This window comes from Sturnira hondurensis, unplaced genomic scaffold, assembly GCF_014824575.4.
Source record: "Sturnira hondurensis isolate 20B ecotype Veracruz unplaced genomic scaffold, ASM1482457v3 Scaffold0015056, whole genome shotgun sequence".
NCBI classification, from domain to species: domain Eukaryota; kingdom Metazoa; phylum Chordata; class Mammalia; order Chiroptera; family Phyllostomidae; genus Sturnira; species Sturnira hondurensis.
The window spans coordinates 2,045,161-2,061,943 of record NW_028087687.1 but is presented as its reverse complement, the minus strand read 5'-3'; positions in this window follow the sequence as shown (position 1 = coordinate 2,061,943).

Here is a 16,783-nt window from a genome sequence, read left to right as displayed (position 1 = left end):
AGAGCAGTTGGTGGATTTGCTAGTCAGTGGCAGGGGCACGGCTCGAACCTGGGCTCTCGGACTCCTAGTGTAGAGCAGTTGCATCTGATCATAAGGGTAAGAGCTGGGAGAGATGACATTCTGTTACCAACCGAGAGAGGTATGGCTCCACAGGGAATGTCTCTCTTTTTAGGATTTTGAGAAATGTCTATGCTGTTTTCTGTAGTGGTTGTACCAAGTTTACATTCCCACCAACAGTGTGGCAGGGTTCCGTTTTCTCTGCATACCCACCAGCACTAGTGACCTCTTTTTTTTTTATAGTAGCCATTATAACAGGTGTGAGGTGACATCTCATTGTGGCTTCGATCACATTTCCTGATTATTGGAGACGTTGAACACTTTTTATGCAGTTGTTGGCCATGGCTTAGGTCTTCTTTGGAGAAATGTCTATTCAAGTCTTTTGCTCATTTTTAAGTTAGTTTTTTTTCTTTTTTGCTTTTGAGTTGTATGAGTTCCTTGTGTGTTTTGGATATTAATCCCTTATCAGATACATGGTTTACAAATATACGATGTAGTTCCAGTTGTCGATTTTCGCTTTTGTTGCTTGTGCTTTTGGTGTGCTATCCAAAAAACTGCCACCAAGACTAATGTCAAGGAGCATACCTCCTAGGTATGTGTTCTTCTAGGTGTTGTGTGGCATATTAAAACCCCGTGCTACTAGGATTGAATGAAGTCTTCCTCATGTAGGTTTGATCAGTTGTTAACGTTTCCATCCCTTCTCCCTTCCCTGGAGGATGGGGGGGGAGGTGAAAAGTCCCAAGTTTCTGATCGTGGTTCTATCTCCCTGGTGCCCAAGCCCCATCCAGGAGCCCACCCAGAGTCACCTCCGCAGAACAGAAGATTCTCCTAGTGCTCCTGGTATTTACAGGGGCTTGGGGAGCCTTGTGTCAGGGGTAGGGTCAAAGGCAAATATTAGAACAAGAGATACTTTTAGTGTTCTTTTCACTTAAAAAATTACAAGAGCCCTGGCTGGTGTGGTTCAGTGGATTGACCTCCGACCTGTAAACTGAAAGGTCTCTGGTTTGATTCCTGGTCAGGGCACATGCCTGGGTTGCAGGCCAGGTCCTTGGTTGTGGGCATGTGAGAGGCAGCCAGTCAATGTTTCCCTCCCTCTCTCCTCCCTCTCTCTCTAAAAATAAATAAATAAAATATCTTTAAAAATTACAAGGACCCCTGGGCTAGAAACGGGAGGCAGAGACCAATGTGCAGGGTGGGTTAAAAGTAGGTTTACAGTTGTTTGTATGGAAAGTAATGCAATAATAATTATACAAGAATAAACTTATGTGTTGTGTACTCACAACTGTAAACCCACTTTTGCCTAACCCTGTATATTTTCTATTATCTCACAGTGGTTATATTTTTTTAAAAGTATTTACTTTTTGAAAAAGATGCATCCAGAAATATTTACATAAAAATGGTACGCTCTCTGGGATTTACCTGAAAATAAGTTGAGGTGGATGGGGGCCCTTACTAAAGAAGATTGGCCTAAGTTGGTAAGTGTTGGAGCTGGGGTTCATTATTCTATAATTTCTACTTTTGAATATATTTAAAACTAATAAGTATTTTTAAAAAGTGGGTAGAAGAGCCGCAGTAGCGGCCTCTAGACTTGGTTCTGGGAATGTTGTCCAAGACACTGCGGAGCGGACCTGCCACAGCAGCTGCCGCCTCTGTCATCGTGGACAGGTGAGGCGTCAGGAGGCCCCCTTGGCACCCCACCACAGCTTGCCCTCAGCAGACCCAGCGCGGTGACTAGACGCCAGCAAAGTGTCGTAGAAAAACCTGACATCTCGGTAAGGTGACTTCTTACTCAGCAGAGTGAGCCGTAGCAGCAGGCGGATGGCCTCCAACCTCACTTCTGCCCCCACGTTGCCTACGAGTACATCTGATTGGCAGGAACTATTTTACAGCCAGATTTTTACCTGCAAGGGGAGTCTAGGAAATGTAGTTTTAAACTTTTCAGCTTCTGCAGTACAAAAAGGCTGATTAGAAGAAAGTGGAGCTGGAGCATGGATTGAGCATGGATCGAATGTCTGAGTTTATGGCACAGATGGGACTTGTCAAACAAGGCACTGGAAGTAAAGTAGGTTGAAGTTTATACAGGCCATAAAGCCTCGCATATCAGCAGGTGTGTATGGAGATATGCCAGAGGTACCACAGGCCAGGATAAATTTAGCATATCTTTCAGAACATTAATTTTACTCAATGGCAATTAAATTATTATTTAATCTATCTTACATGTTTAAAAACGGGATAAATTGTGGTGAATGGTAAATTTTGCCTTAATTTGTAAGATAACCCCGTGGGGTTCAAAGACGGTTTTCAGGCCGTTTGCTCTTTCCCCGGAGTAGTAGTTCTCAGACTTCAGTGTGTGCCAGAGTCGCCCACAAAAGGCCCCATGTGCAAATTTCTGTCCTCCAGATTTCCTGAATCGGACTCGGACAGGTGGACCCAGGTGGGTATTAGTTTGTAACTAAGAACTCAGGTGGGCCCGAATTACCATAAGAAATGCTACCCTTTTGGGGTACCCACCACAAAGGCTTTGTTCTCAGATGTCCAAGGTAGCGTTTGCTCCTCGGCCGATACCCCAGTCGTGGTTTGCAGGTCCTCGACTGTGATCAGCTCTGCCGCGGGACACGGGAAGAAATGCACTGTTTTAAGTTTACATTCAGGAAGCTATTTAGTTTTTTTACAATCCGATGAGAAAATTGAGGTGCAAAGAGGTTTAGCAGTTGACCTGAGATCACATACGTAAGAAGTGATGGGAGTGGGGTTTGAATGGAGGCAGTCTGGCCCCGCAGCCTGTGCACGTAATGGGGATGCACCTCACCTCTCAGTGGCAGTCTGAGCAGCCCAGACTTAATAATTTACCAGGGAGAAACCCAAAGTACAGTTAACCTGAACTCTGAAAGTAAGCTGGTGAACCTCAGCTGCCCCCACAGGCAGGCTCCTCAAAGCCCATCTGGCCTCACTGATGGTTTCGTAAGGCCACGTACGTTTTCACTAATTCCTCAAGGTTTTTCCAGCTTCTGTCCACTGCTAAGTTCCAAAGCTGCTCCCACACATTGAGGTTTTTGTTATAGCAGAACCCCCTTGGAGCCAAAATCTGTATTAGGTATCTATTGCAGTGTAAGAAATTACTCCAAAATTTAGTGACTTACAACAACATTAAGTGTTTATTATCCTCAGGGTTTCCCAGGATTCTGGGAGTGGCCTAGCTGGGGGCTTCTGGGTTGGAGTGTCATGAAATTGCAGCTCATGTGTCACCTGGGTTGTCAGTCATTTGAAGGCTTGACGGGCTGGGGCAACTCCCAAGGTGGTGGTTCACTCACATGGCTTGTAAGTTAGTGCTAGTTGTTGATGGGAACCCTCAATTTCTCCCTCCGGGGGCCTCCCCACAGGCTGCCCCTACGACGTGGCAGCTTTCCTGCATGGACAAGCCGTGAGAGCAGAACAGAAGCTGCAGTGCCTTTGCTGGTCTTGTGTGAGAAGTCACCGATGCTTTCTCCAAGTTCTGTTTGATAGATGTGAGTCACTAACTTCAGTCCACATTCAAGGATAGGAAAATTATCTCTACCTTTCAAAGGAAAAAAAGAGGATTTGTGGATGTGTTTAAATGGACATATTCAGGCCATTATTTCTACGTGTACCACTAGATACTTTGCAGATATGTCTAGTATCTTTTTGTATTGTATTTTCCCATTACCATTTAACCCCTTATACCCTCTCCCTGTGGCAATTGCCACACATTGTCCATGTCCATGAGTCCTTTTTCCTTAGTCCCTCCACCCTCCACACTCCCCCTCACCCTTAGCTGTTACCCTGCTGTCCACGCGTCTGTTTTTATTTTGCTTGTTAGTTCAATTTGTTCAATAGATTCCACAAATGAGTGAAATCACATGGTACTTGTTTTTCTCTGACTGGCTTACTACATTTAACTAATGCTGTCCAGGTCCATCTGTGCTGTTGCAAAGGGTAAAGTTTTCCTTTTTTACAGCCAAATAGTATTCCATTGTGTATATGTACCACAGTTGTGTTATCCACTCATCTACTGATGGGCAAAAATGGGCAAAGGACTTGGATACCTCTCCAAAGAGGACATACAGATGGCCAATAGACCTATGAGAAGATGCTGAACATCACTAATCAGAGAAATGCAATTAGAACCACAATGAGATACCCCTCACTCCTGTCAGAAGGGCTTCAATAAATCAACAAACAACAAGTGCTGGCAAGGAGAACCCAAAAAGTGCAAGGTGGGAACCCTTCTGCGCTGTTGGTGAGAATGCAGATTGGTGTAGCCACTGTGGGAAGCAGTGTGGAGGTGACTCAGAAAATTACAAATGGAACTGTCTTATGACCTAGCAATTCCACTTCTGGGAATTTGTCCAAAGAAATCCAAAACACTTAGTGTGAAAGAATATAAGCACTCCCTACATACATTGCAGCGTTATTTATGCTCACCAAGATCTGGAAGCAGCCCAAGCATCCTTCAGTAGATGGTGGATAATGTCCTCTTTATAACCACATGGCACACCTCGTTTGCCTACCCAACAGGTATTCTTACTATCGAAACTCCTTTTGTTCAGGTGTCTGGTGGCAACGGGCTCAGAAAAGATTGGCCCTCTCCAGCACCAGAGGGTGAGTTGTGATTGGTCCAGAAGGCAATCTGACAGTCCCATTTACCTTTGCCAGTGATTGGTTAGAGGGTGGATATGGGATCAAGCCAAAGAGGCTTAAGGAGAATTCTACTAGGAAGGTTCAAAGAAAGGTTTTTCTCCTTAAAGTAGAAAGGCAACTGGGAGGAAGTGCACCCTTTCCCGCCCAGGACTTTGTGTCTGTAATGCCTGAAAATGTAGTTGCTAACACTGTAACTATGAAAAGGTAAATCGAAGACCAGAACCAATGTGCTAAGAACGATGGAGCATAAAAAGAAAGAGCCTTTGTTCTTGACATCACTGAGCCCCTGAATGAGCCCGAACCCCAGTTTTCAGGCACCTCATTAAGGGAGACAGTACTTTTGGTTGGATTTTTTGTTGTAGCTGAAAGCATGCTACTGAATATGTCCTGTCTTACACATGAGGGAACAGATGTTCAGAGAGATTATGTCAATGTCACCTTCCCGAACTTTTCCCTGCTAATAAACAACAGAACCACGTTTCAGAGAGCTGCGTGTCCTAAACACCTGGTACGTGTTTATTGTATCCAGTGACTTTTCTCCAGCAAGTCCCAGGAGTCACAGGAGACACAGAGATGTCAGCTGGGTTAAGCAGGGTGAGTGATTGGCAAACAGGTATAGCAGAGGGTCTGTGTGGGAAGGGAGTGAGAAGGGAGTGGATAAAGCTGCAAAGGTTAACTGAGATACAGACTAAGGGGTCAGGTGGGATCTAGCGGGGGCTGATGGCAATGGAGGTGAATAGTGAAGGTGTGCAGGTGAAGAACAGGTTCAGGAAGTGTGAGGGAGAGGGAAAGTGGAGGGCGTTGCAGGAAGGGAGAGAACTTAAGAGTCCAAGATATTAGGGATGCGGCTGTTCCCAACAGTTGGATTTGTGGCTGATGGTTGTCAGAGTGGAGAAGGTCACAGAGCTAAAACCACATTTCTCGGTCACCCATTTATGTACGTATTGCCCAGGATGGTGACAGAGTGCAGTGGAGGGAAGATTGAAAGACAGTCTGCTGGAAGTATTGATGGATTAAACAGGGTTTTTAAAAAAAGTTTGCATGGTCCCCCATCCTTCACACTGACAGGATCCGGTTCACACAGCCCCACTTTGAGGAGAGATTTATAAGAATTATTCTGCTGTAATCAACTGTTTTGCGCCCAGTGGAGAGATGAGAACGAGATGGATGGAGTTGTCAGGCGCTGAGAAGATTGTCGGAAGCAGACCGTTTCAGCTCTGTTGAAATAATCCCTTGTACTGGGGCTTTGCTGTTTTCTGTGAAGTCGCTTCTTTCCCGTCCATCTGAATGGATGGAAACCTGTGAAATACACTGTAAAAATGACCCACTGTTCATACAAACGAGAACTGATGGCATGTTCCTGAAGCCCCTTGGTGACTGACATGGATGGAGCTACATGGTAAGAAGTGCTCACTGTCTTTTAAGCTTGGGCTTCTTTTTTTCCCATTGTTCTGTCTTTTCTTAGGTAAAATTAATTTCTTCCCTCCAAAAATAATGCCTGGCATTTGGTTTCGTAGGAATCTATTTTTAAAGCACCTTATTAATGTTTTATTACATTCATGAAATGGAATTATTAGCTGGAATTTATGAATATAGTTTCTCCTTTGGCTGTTACGTTTTTTGGTTCCTGTCCTTGGAGTTAGGTTAATAATTTTAGGTCCTGTGCCTGGGGTTTCACAGTTAACTAACTCGAATCTTTTTAAAGGTGAGTAGGCAGGATATAAATAAATCAATCTGCTAGTTTAAAGGGAAAAGGAGCCAAGTACATGAGGGTACTTACACTGATCCCATTTGTGTTTTTTAAAAAGGACATATGTAGATAAATACACTTATATACCGTACATCTCTTTCTACACACACACACAAATGCAACTCACACATAGAGTTAAAGAGCAGATCCCGGGCACCAATGACTCAGCCTCAGAGGGTATCACGCTCAGAAGACAGTGAAAGTAATTCCAATCTTTATTTGTATTCCTCAAAGGCCTTGTGTAAACCCTGGTATTTTACATAACATAATTTGTAGGAACAGCTCTTTAAGTCTGCATTCCCACAGACTTCCTGTCCTCTACTCACACCCTGTAAGAACCTCGGAGCCTCTGTCCCGATCTTTCTCACTCTTTTCTGTCCATCAAACCCTCCCTGCTCTCTCTGCTGGTGCTGGGCCTCCCCTACTACCCCTCCCTCTTTTTTTCCACTTCTTTTATATTTTCTCTCTCCGTGTAGTGAATAGACCTGGGCCTTTTGGATAAAAATCTCCTACCTCAATGTCCTTGCTTTTTGACTTAAAGGCCCCTCCCCATAGGTCTGACCTGCAGAATGAGGCAGTGGGTGGTAGGAATGCGGGAGGGGGGAAGGAGTCAGGGTGTACGTGTCAGAATGTTGTGTTTGGAGGTTGTAAAGATGCCGTGCACATACCCACGGTAATAATCTTTATCTGTTGCCCATGAGAAACTTTTGAACAACTCTGTAAGAACTGGGGAGTCAGAGGTAGGAGATGGAAATTTTACTTTTATTGAGCTGATTTTTAAACTATTGCTTTTAGAATATTATTTTTAAAACTACACAATTTAATGTACTCATTTTAAAAAATATAGTGAAAATATACTTGATAGAATGAATATTATATATAAGTTATATGTATATTATTATATTTCACTTTAGACCACTTTCTAATACCAAATGTTACTATCAAATAATTTAGCGGATATGTGATGATTCAGTATTATCAGGAAAAGAATAAATACACCTTTTCAAATTCTTAAGTGGATACTGAACTGCTGGAAGAAAGGAGGGCAGGCCCGTGCCATCTAATGTGTGAGTGGTAAGCCTTCCCAGGGAATTACAGCGGAAAAGCCAAATTTAATAGATACAAGTTTTCCTGAGCTAAATGAAGGCTATATTTGCAGCTAAAAGTGCTAAGTTCTTGGCAAGATTGATGAGAAAAGGCACACACTTAAACCTATTCAGAAAGAATTCTTGAAGCCCAAACATAAAAATCTTACATTTATAGACAGAAAAAAAGAAATTATTTACAAAGGGAAAAAATCAGACTGGCATCTGACATTGGGATAATATCTATAACAAGTGAGAGAAAAGGAATGCAACCCAAGAGGTCTTTTCCCAGCCGAGCATCGTTCGCCTGCTGGGGTGAAAGGGATGCAGACATGTAAGGATTCTGAGAATAGGTCACCGATATGCCCTGTCCAAGGAAATTATGAAAAGAGGATTCTAAGTAAAGAACAAAGTCATGAGAACAGACATCTTGAGAAAGGAGAAGGTGAAGTAGAAAGGAGAAAGTGGTGACTGAACAATGAGCTTTGGTAATGTACATGGATAATGACAGAATGGCCAAGACTGTGGACCATAAAATAAAGACTCTTAAGATAAATGAGACTTACCTAATGAAAGCTAATTTCGCAGCAACACCCAAAACGTGGAGTTAGAGGGAGGGAAGTGGAAAGTAAAAGCATTCCAAAATAGCTTACTGAGGTGGAGGGAAAGTGTCAGGAAATAGACAAATGTGGGGACATATCTTTTCATACAACAGTTATAAATTGTGTTTGATGATGCATGTTAAAAAAAGAAAACCACTAGTGAAATGGAAAAGCATAATATTTTGAAATTAGTAATGGGAAAGAGGAAATAAATCATGACTTACTGCATTCAAAATAAAATGGAAATCAACAAGAATAAAAAGGTTAAAGAAAAAATAATTTAATGCTAGTAAATACAAATTAAAGGAAAAAGTAAATTAATGAAATAAGTTCAGCCCTGACTGGCATGGCTGAGTGGATTGAGCACCAGTCTGTGAACCAAAGGGTTGCTGGTTCAATTCCCAGTCAGAGCACGTGCCTGGTGGCAGGCTAGGTCCCCAGTGGGGGGTGCGGGAGAGGCAACCACACACTGATGTTTTTGCCCTCTCTCCTTCCCTCTCCCTCTCTAAAAATAAATCGCATAAAAAATCGTTTTAAAAAATGAAATAAGTTCAATAATAATTATAAGCAAGAGAGAAGAGCAAGAATATCAGTGATTATAGTAAAAGTAAATCAGCTCAATTTTCCTGTCAAAAGACAGACTGTCACATTAGGTTAAAGACCAAGCCAGCTATTTATTACACACACATGTAACGTGATGAAGAAGTATTATAAAATAAAGAGATCGAAAAAACAATATGACATAAGTGCGAACAAACATTAAAATTGAGAAGCAGTATGAACGTCAGACAAAGTGGAACTGTTGGTAAACAGAAAAAAGAACATTACCTGTAAAAGACATAACATGTGAAGATGTGTATTAAACATAAAATAGCTAAATATTTAAGCCAAAGTATTATTAGCAATGTAAGTTGACTTTGTAAACATGAAATTAGATTTCACAATACCTCTTGTAGAACGAGATCAAATAGAGGGGAAAAAAAGACCATACAAAGACTGACCAACATATTTGCTTTAATAAATATATACAGAATCTTATACTCTTTAAATAGAGAACACATACATGTTTCCAAATGGCCATTGACTATAAGAATTGACTATAGCCCTGGCTGGTGTAGCTCAGTGGATTGAGCGTGGGCCTGCGAATTGCGGATTGCTGTTCGATTCCAGTCAGGGCACATGCCTGGGTTGCAGGCCAGTTTCCAGCAGGGGACTCAGGAGAGGCAACCATACATTGATATTTCTCTCCTTCTCTCCTTCCCTCCCCCTCTAAAGATAAATAAATACAATCTTAAAAAAAAGAATTGACTATAAACTTTGCCATAAAAAACAACTAAAATTTAAAAGTAGAGATTTTTACAGGTCACATTATCCAATGAAAGTCAAGTAAATTAATAAAATTAGAAATAAAATTTTAAAAGATAAAACTAATACAACAATTTAACTTATTTGAAACTTAAGAAGGGTACCTCCTAAATAATCTTTGGATCAAATAAGAAACTAAGATTAAAATTGTAAGCTCTCTAAAGCATACAAGGAAAACCTACAAGACCCAGCAAAGCTGTACACAAAGATTGTAGAAACATAAGAACTCAGTGCTCATCTTTAAAAAATTAGAAAGAAAAGGACATTAAAGTCGAAAGATAGTAATGAAATGTGGAAAACAGTAGAAAAGAAAAATCTAAAGCCCTCCTGAAAGATAAACTCATTATGAATCAGAAGGTTAAAAAAAATCTAGTGAAAGTTAAAATACACATTTAATCCAGCCATTGTGCCTACAATTCTCATGGAAATAAAAGCAGAACTCTCCAGATATACATATATTCAAGGACATGGTAGCATGTTCGTGGTGGCAAAAACTGGAAACTGAGTGCGTGCCGCTGCAAAGCAAGGGGCGGAACGAGGTACGTTGTATCCATATGAAACGCCATACGAAACGCTACGCGCAGCCGTTAGAAAGGATGAAGTAGTCCTTTTCCAGGTATCTATTGCTGTGTAATGAAGTTCCCCAGCGCTGAACGTAGAAAAACAATTTGGTTATTCTCAGGAGGTCTGTGGGTGAGGAATTTGGACAAAGAACAGCGGAGACTACCAGCACAGTGGAGGTGCCGGTGCGCTTCCCCGGGTGTCCAAGGCCTTATGTGGAAGCTGTGAAAGCCGGGGGAGACTCTACAGTAGGAATCAGATTATCTGAAGCTCATTCCCTCACACGTCTGGCAGTTTGGCTGTTAACTGAGACCTTTCCGAGAGCAAATACCATTTACACATGGGCTTCCAGAGGAGCCCGGGCTCCCTCATGGTTGCTGGGGGGCGGGGTGGGGGGGACTGGGAGAAAGATCGGGAAAGAGATGGCTCCTTTTCATGGCAGAGTGGCAAGGTTCTGGAAGGAGCGCAGGCAGTCAGTTGACCGGTTTAGGGGCTGGGGGAGCGCAGAGGTAGACAAGCGCAGGCATGTCTGCCTACGTACACACAAACAGTGGGAAGTGCTAGTAGTGGAGATGGAAACGTGGACTGTGGGTGTGGCAGGGTTGCGCGTGTATGTGGATTTGAAAGGACAAAATTTAGGAGGATGGAAAGGGCTGCGATGCCGGCCGGATGCGGTGAGCTTCACAAGTGGCATTCTCTCTAGGGAGTGCTTGTGATGAATGAAGATTGGGGAATTTCTGGTTTCCTTACCTATGTTAACAGAAATAGATTTGAGTCACGTCTCTTCCCAAATTTTATATATGTCCCACTATTATTTTATTTTATTTTTTAAAATATTTATTTATCTTTAGAGAGGAAGGGAAGGAGAGAAGGAGAGAAATATCAATGTGTGGTTGCCTCTTGTGAGTCCCCTGCTGGGAACTGGCCTGCAACCCAGGCATGTGCTCTGACTGGGAATCGAACCGCAATCCTCTGGTTCACAGGCCTGTTCTCAATCCACTGAGCTACACCAGCCAGGGCTGTCCCACTATTATTTTAAAGAATATTGTATTGGCAACCTTTCTCTTTAGTGGTGTGATCTTTGATGTGTGGGTCCAGTGTGTGAACGGTTATGTCTACTTTGTGGGTTCAAAAATTTAAGTTCAATTAATTATAAATGGTAGTGGAAGGATTACTTTCAGATGTCAAAATGTCACATTCCTCTTGGTGGATCAGTATTGCTTTTTGTTTTTGGAAACACTTTTGTTATGTGTGATTAAGTGATATGTACCATCCACCTGCACCTTTCTTTCCTCTCTTTGCTTGCTTGTTTTCGGATTTTCTCCTCTGAAGAGGCTGGGAAGAGGAAGAGAGTCTGAATGCAAACCCAAGGACTACTGCTTTGTCTGGAGCTCTTGGATAAGGCTTTCTTGCATGAGGGTTGAAATCAAATTTAAGCAGAAGTCAGCCAAGGAATTCACGAATACCCCAGAATTCCCAGGGGCAAAGAGACCAATGCCCTCTGAAATTATAGCCACTGTCTTCCTTTTGGACCTTTAGAGATTTGAGGCCCCTCTTACAACTTGACCACTAGAGGTCAGAAATTAGCCCAGGAACTCTGTGCAACAGCAAGAGAGTAGGTAACACTACAGTGTTTTTCATTTGGTTCACACTTCTTGTGAGATTCCGGTTACTACCTAGATACCTTTGAGATTTAGAGAGAGCTTGTGTATCTTACATCAGATTTTAGCCGTTGCATTGCTTGGAGTCTTCACTCTAATCTACCCTCAATCATTAACCTTAAAATGTTTTTGTCCACTCAGACACTATACACACTTATACATACTCACCATCCCAACGTTAAGTGCTCATTGTGGTGACGTATTTAAAGATTACCAGGACAGCCTGGCTGGTGTAGCTCAGTGGATTGAGCTCGGGCCTGCGAACCACACGATCGTGGTTTGATTCCCAGTCAGGGCACATGCCTGGGGTTGCAGGCCAGTTCCCAGCAGGGAACTCACGAGAAGCAACCATACATTAATGTTTCTCTCCTTATCTCCTTCCCTTCCTCTCTAAAGATAAATAAATAAAACATTAAAAAAAAGATTACCAGGACAGCAAATGAACTAAAGAGACTTCCAATAAGAACACATGCATGAGCTCCGCAGAACTCATCCATTTTTGTGCTCTAATTAGAAATTATTGACTGCATGTATTTTTTCAACTGTTATCTTTTTGGCCAGATGTTACCAGAGGAGATCATTTCCTGTCCGATAGCTATAACAGGTTATGCATTAACTTAAATATTGAGTTAATGTGTCATGGGCCATTTAAGACAGTGCAACTGTATTTCAAATATCCTTATTTTCTTCCATGATGGCTTTTCTACTTTAGTTCCTCTTTGGTGTGTTGGAAAGGGATCCGTACCAGGGAATAAATGACACAATATATATGTTTTACAATGGAGAGATCCAGTTCTTTTTTGAAATTGTTTGAGAATTCAGTTTTAATCTTTCAGTGAAAGCAGATTGGCATATTTTTTAGTGGTGTCCAGTTTAATGGTTTTATCAGTTATTTGGGGGTTTGGCAGAAGCCTTCAGTTGTAGCCTGTCTTGCTGGGTTGCATATTTTCTCAGCTTCTGCTTTTCTCTGGCTGTCTCCTGCCCTTGGCAAGCCCCTGCCAAGTGAAAGCGCAGAGCACGCCATTCCTGTCATTGTTCGCTGGGCCTGTCCCCGCTACCAGGGACTAGACAGGAAAAGCAGAGCCGAGGCCCCAGACAAGGCTGCCGCCCCTTGGCAGGATGAGTGCCGTCTTGCACCCAACCCAACGCTGCCGTGACTGGTGTCCTTGCGGCCTTTGCTCCCAGGGATAATACTGAGTGGCAGGCCTCATGCAGCAGGGCCAGAGGAGCAGGTCAAGGCTGTGTGATGGCGTTTAGGTTTGGCTTTGGAGTATCCTCTAAGACGTGGGTGGGCATTATGGGTTGAATTGTGTCCTTTCAAAATTCATAACCCCAAGTACCTCAGAATGTGACCTTATTTGGAGGTAAGGTCTTTATAAAGATAATCAAGTTAAGGTGGGTTTATTTGGGTTGGCCCTGATCCATATACCCTGCTGTCCTTATGAGGAAGTGAACTTTGCATGCAGAGATATGCATAGAAGGAAGATAATGTGGAGAGAGCCAGAGAAAAGATGACCAGCTACAAACCAAGGAGAATGGCCTGGAGCAGATGCCTTCCTCGCAGCCTTCGGAAGGACCAGCCCTACTGACACTCTGATCTTGGGTGTCCAGCCTCCAGACACGTGAGATGATGAATTTCTGTTGTTCGAGTCCCCCAGCCGGCGGTACTTCATTGTGGCAGCCCTAGCAGACTAGTGCCGTGGGTTCGGCTTAGTTCAAGCCCGCTGTGGCTGTTGAAGTCAGAGAGTGACCATGTCACTGCAACCTTCCCAACCACATGTGTTGTATCAAATATGACAGTCTCCCAATAGCCAGCATGTGTCCTGGCTACAGTGGTATTAATGTGTGTTGACCAAATGAACGATTATATTGAATCTATGATGTTCCAAATTAGGAGCAATTAGATTGTGCTCTCACCCTGGGGAACTTGGGCTGGATTCTCATTAAATGTTTTGAGTATCACTCTTACTGCTAAACCAACAATACTTCCTCTTCTCTGAGTTAGGACTTTCTGCTCTCCTTGCCAACCCTCCCCTGCCCTTCCTTCCACTCCCCTTCTCCATCTTCCTTGTTTTTTCCCTCCAGAACTAAATATAAGAAAAAAGGTATAGCCTGGCTGGTGTGGCTCAGTGGATTGCGCACCGGCCTGCAAAGCCAAGGGTCACTGGTTCAATTCCCAGTCAGGGAACATGCCTGGGCTGGGGGCAGGTCCCCTGTGAGGGACGTGCGTGAGGCAACCACACATTAATGTTTGTCTCCCTCTCTTTCTCTTTCCCTTCCCGTCTCCCTAAAAATAAATAAATAAAAATTGAAAAGAAGGTACAGATTTGAAGGTTTAAGCCTTTCTTGATTTATTTCTGAATTTAAAAGTAACAATGCTTGTGAGAAAAACACTAAAAACACCAAAAAGTAGAAAGAGAAGAGAATTTAAAAACTCCTCATTAATCCCATTCAAAATGAAAGTCCGACAACATTTGGATGGTTTTCCTGTCTAACTTTTTTGCTATGAATGTGAATTAAGTGAATAGTTGGGATAATATTATACGGAGTCTGGCACAAGTAATATTCCTTTTTTGTTACAAAATCACAAGCCTGTAATTCTGTAACATAACAATGTAACACTCAGGCATATCATATGACATTTTAAGTGAAATGTTCAAATTGAAATGATAAATTATTACACCCATATTATTACCCTACCAACCACACTCAAGCAGGCATTACCTCTGCTGGACCCTGTATGTACACACACACACACACACACACACACACACAGATATTCCACATTTTGCAATGAAAGCTAAACCATGCATCTTTTCTCATTAATAGTAATTATCACAGTAATACACATATGCCATAATACGGATTTCTACAACATAATTGTTTTCCTCTTTTATGACAGGCATGCTCGTCCAAGTTTTCGTCACTGGTCATGGGATGAACATCTGTCCCCATTTCTAATCACTTCCAAAACTAGATTCCCAGATTCCTTTCTATCTTTCGTCATCTCCCCTCTTCTTTGATTGGATCCTTGTTTATTTCTCAAGGAGTGCTGAGTATATCATTTCAACTAAAAACCTCCCATGGTGATACTGGCTGCCCTCCCCCTCCCCCAGCTCCCATGGAGAGCGACAGGAGTAAGGCAGTGAAATCACTCAGGGGCGACGGGAAGAAAATACGACACTGGGGACCATAAAAAAAGGCCCAAATAATTGTGGCATCTCTTTTTTCACCGAGGGAACTTTAATTACTTAAGCTCCATGTACTTGTATCTAGAATTCGCCCTCGAAGCAGATGTCACCTGCAATGGGCCTTGTTCTTTCTGCCTTCCAGAATTTCCCGCTAGTCCTCTGCCTGCAGGGGAGGAGGCAGCCTGGGGCAGTGCCTAGTGAAGCTCAACTTTGAAAACAGAGTTCCCACACCATTCAGAATTTGGGTTGACTGGGAAAGCTCGACTAGATTCTTTGGAATATTGGGTGGTCTGGGGCCCCGCAAAGGGAAGGGTGGGAGGGAAGGCGGCAGCTTTTTGTTGCTTTGTTTTTTAAGACTTCTTGCTCAACTAGAGGCCAGACTCAGTGAAAGGACATGAAACTTTTTAATGTCAGATAAATGATCTCATTCTCTGACCTCAGGTCCCTCATTTGTGGAGTGTAGGACTTTGGGTCTCCTTCCAGAAGCTCTCAGCTCTACGTTCGACCATTTCCTCTTCAGTCCTCGGGCTCGCAGGCCTCACTCTGAGAGAACAGCTCTACTTGTATGTCCTGTGTAGCCTAGATGTCTGCTGGGGTCGCCCTGTCCTTGTCAACTCAAATGAGAGATAAAATTAAAAATGAATGGATTAGAAAAGAAAAATATAACAAGAATTGGTATGTAAAATCCAAAGCTGTTCTTCAAGATATATAAATATTATAGATAAGAACTCCTGCACGACTCACCCAAAAAAGAAAAGAAAAACACATTCAGCTTTAGGCACAAAAAATATACTCACAGATATGGAGGAGATTAAAGAACTGTAAGAAGAACTAGCAGTACTCAGGGCAGCATGTGCCTTTCGGGTAGATTTCAGTGATTATTAACAAAACATGGGCCCTGGCTGGTGTGGCTCCGTGGATTGAGTGCTGTTCTTCAAACCAAAGGGTCACTGGTTGGATTCCCAGTCAGGACACATGCCTGGGTTGTGAGCCAGGTCCCAGTGCGGGGTGGGTGAGAGGCAACCACACATTGATGTTTCGCTCCCTTTCTTTCTCCTTCTCTTTCTCCCTCTCTCCTCCTCCCTCTAAAAATAAATAAATAAAAAAATTAAGACAAGACACAACATGGGCGTGCTTCCTCAACGTGAAAACAATGCACGGTCTTGGTTTTCCAGCAGCACTGCTCAATAAGGACAATGATCGGGCTCTTGAGACAGCAACGGAAAGTTGCCAGGGCCAACCAAAGTTCCTGAAAGGTTTGAACAAACGGTTGTCCAGTGGGACTTGCCAAATGTGTTGGTTAGCTGTATGGGAAATAGCTGCCTTTGAGTGTGAGCGGCACGCTGGCCTCAGATGGGCTAAGACAGGTTTGGGCAGCTGCTGCTTGGCAGCCCCATCAGGACAGGACTCGCAGTTGAAACACATCCTTCCTGTCTTACGCTTTTCTCTTTGCTCATAACTTGACTTTCTGCAGCTGGTGTTTCTATTTGATTTGCTGCCTCCTTCTCATTTGCAGCCCTCAGGTTTCTGTCTTCAGTTGCGGAGTTTCATTTTTATGGATATAGGCAGGCGGCAGGGATGTTAAGACCATTTATAAGGATCAGAGGCATTTCTAGAGTGTTTATTTGTGGGTCATATCGGATATGAAAACATTTTGGAAAATGACTGTCATTAAGACACAGCAAAATAATAGTAATGGAAACTGTGTTGCAAAGAGTGTTCCAAACACCTGGTGTGTGCCAACGCACTCAGTCCTCGCAACAGCCCTATGAGGGGTAGATGCTATTATTATTCCCACTTCACAGCCGAGAAGATCAAGTACAGAGAAGCTCAGTAACTTTCCTGAGGTTAC